The following is a 3,504-nucleotide window of genomic DNA, read 5'->3' on the forward strand; positions in this document are numbered from 1 at the left end:
ATGACCTATACTGGGACCAACCACCTGGGGGCGATCGAGAAGCTTTGGCTTCACTTTCCAGGACTTGTGTGGCACGCTTCTGCTTGGGCTTGATCTACTAGGGCTGCGTTCCACTCCAAATTTTTATGCCATTCACTCAAAAACGTCCCTCCATCTCGTTGACTCGGTTGTACGTCATAGCTTACGAGTGTCCACTGTACTAGCGGAACTTGTGCATGAGGTTTGAATGGAAGGCACAAAGCCCTTGATCACTTGGAATTCACTATGGAGCTGATTTATTATTTAAACCCCTTTTTTTACTTATGAATTTGTTTTATGCACCATTATGCAAATAAGCTGCTGGAGAAAATATAAAATCCTATAAATATATGAGCTGTTGGAGAAAAATAAATTACACAAACAAACAAACAAACAAACAAAAAAAAATATCAATAGTATAAACTTTGACTGAGAATGTAAGGTACCCAGGTGAAAAAAAAGTGCAGTAAAATATACTTTATTTTAGTACACTTAGTACACTTCCATAATGTACTTAAAGTGCTCTATTTTCGTGCATTTATTTTGTACTTAATGTACTAAAAGCATTTCTTTAGTACTTCTTAAGATAATCTTAAGAACATCTAAGTGTACTCAACTGTGCTATTTTGAGACACCATGAATTTGAACTAAAATGTGCTTTTAACATATTATCTCTGTATTAAAAAAAATGTATTTAGTTACCACTTGTAGTACACTTGAACCCATCTATCATACACTTTTAAATGTACTCATCAGACATCGGAAATACACTTAAGAATTATTTAAAATATAATAATAATAATATGTACAAAATGTATTCATAATGTTGTAGGCTATAAATTATAAATACATTTTGTATATATTCATTATATATTAATCTTATATTTGAAATACATCATAAGTCTATTTTCTATGTCTGATAAGTATATTTAAAAGTGTATGATAGATGGGTTCAAGTATACTACAAGTGGTAACTAAATACATTTTTTAATACAGAGATAGTATGTTAAAAGCAGTTTAGTTCATATTCATGGTTTCTCAAAATAGCACAGTTGAGTACACTTAGATGTTCTTAAGATGATCTTAAGAAGTACTAAAGAAGAGCTTTTAGTATATTACGTACAAAATTAGTGCACGAAAATAGAGCACTTTAAGTACATTATGGAAGTGCACTGAAATAAAGTGTATTTTACTGCACTAAATATATTTAAATTGTGCTTTTTGGACACACTTAATATATTAAAATTATACTATACTAAGTGCATATTAAATGTATTATTTTGAAACAATTTGAAGGATAATAAGCGTATTTCAAGATGTACTTAAGTTTAATTTTAAGCTATTTGCAATATATTAAATACATTGAAATTGTGTTAAAATGGACCCATTTTAAGTACATTTAGTGCAATTTAAGTGCATTTCTTTAAATACATTTAAAATGTACTTTTAATACTTCTGCTATTAAAGTTAGAGTATATTTGAAGTATTGTTTTAATGTGCTTTATGTACATTTCCAATACAATTTCAGGTCATTACAAATGCATTAGCATAACACTACTTGGTTTATTATAAAGCTGTTTTTATCTGTGTATATATATATATATATATATATATATATATATATATATATATACACACACAGGTGCTGGTCATATAATTAGAATATCACCAAAAAGTTTATTTATTTCACTAATTCCATTCAAAAAGTGAAACTTGTATATTATATTCATTCATTACACACAGACTGATATATTTCAAATGTTTATTTCTTTTAATTTTGATGATTATAACTGACAACTAAGGAAAATCCCAAATTCAATATCTCAGAAAATTAGAATATTGTGAAAAGGTTCAATATTGAAGACACCTGGTGCCACACTCTAATCAGCTAATTAACTCAAAACACCTGCAAAGGCCTTTAAATGGTCTCTCAGTCTAGTTCTGTAGGCTACACAATCATGGGGAAGACTGCTGACTTGACAGTTGTCCAAAAGACGACCAGTGACACCTTGCACAAGGAGGGCAAGACACAAAAGGTCATTGCAAAAGAGGCTGGCTGTTCACAGAGCTCTGTGTCCAAGCACATTAATAGAGAGGCGAAGGGAAGGAAAAGATGTGGTAGAAAAAAGTGTACAAGCAATAGGGATAACCGGACCCTGGAGAGGATTGTGAAACAAAACCCATTCAAAAATGTGGGGGAGATTCACAAAGAGTGGACTGCAGCTGGAGTCAGTGCTTCAAGAACCACTACGCACAGACGTATGCAAGACATGGGTTTCAGCTATCGCATTCCTTGTGTCAAGCCACTCTTGAACAACAGACAGCGTCAGAAGCGTCTCGCCTGGGCTAAAGACAAAAAGGACTGGACTGCTGCTGAGTGGTCCAAAGTTATGTTCTCTGATGAAAGTAAATTTTGCATTTCCTTTGGAAATCAGGGTCCCAGAGTCTGGAGGAAGAGAGGAGAGGCACACAATCCACGTTGCTTGAGGTCCAGTGTAAAGTTTCCACAGTCAGTGATGGTTTGGGGTGCCATGTCATCTGCTGGTGTTGATCCACTGTGTTTTCTGAGGTCCAAGGTCAACGCAGCTGTATACCAGGAAGCTTTAGAGAACTTCATGCTTCCTGCTGCTGACCAACTTTATGGAGATGCAGATTTCATTTTCCAACAGGACCTGGCACCTGCACACAGTGCCAAAGCTACCAGTACCTGGTTTAAGGACCATGGTATCCCTGTTCTTAATTGGCCAGCAAACTCGCCTGACCTTAACCCCATAGAAAATCTATGGGGTATTGTGAAGAGGAAGATGCGATATGCCAGACCCAACAATGCAGAAGAGCTGAAGGCCACTATCAGAGCAACCTGGGCTCTTATAACACCTGAGCAGTGCCACAGACTGATCGACTCCATGCCACGCCACATTGCTGCAGTAATTCAGGCAAAAGGAGCCCAAACTAAGTATTGAGTGCTGTACATGCTCATACTTTTCATGTTCATACTTTTCAGTTGGCCAAGATTTCTAAAAATCCTTTCTTTGTATTGGTCTTAAGTAATATTCTAATTTTCTGAGATACTGAATTTGGGATTTTCCTTAGTTGTCAGTTATAATCATCAAAATTAAAAGAAATGAACATTTGAAATATATCAGTCTGTGTGTAATGAATGAATATAATATACAAGTTTCACTTTTTGAATGGAATTAATGAAATCAACTTTTTGATGATATTCTAATTATATGACCAGCACCTGTATATATATACACACACACACACTTTGAAATCTAAAAACTTTAATGCACTACATATTGTATACACCATTACAAATATTCTTACAGTACATTAAAAAAAGTACAGCAGCATTTAATCTTGACCAAAATACATTCAAATAAATAATTAAAACATTTCAGTTATACCCGTAGTACTGAAAAGTACAGAATTTTACATCAATGAATAAGAATTACAATGCAATTTTCTGAAAAAGTCACTGAA

This window comes from Ctenopharyngodon idella, chromosome 7 (genome assembly GCF_019924925.1).
Source record: "Ctenopharyngodon idella isolate HZGC_01 chromosome 7, HZGC01, whole genome shotgun sequence".
Taxonomy (NCBI): Eukaryota; Metazoa; Chordata; class Actinopteri; order Cypriniformes; family Xenocyprididae; genus Ctenopharyngodon; species Ctenopharyngodon idella.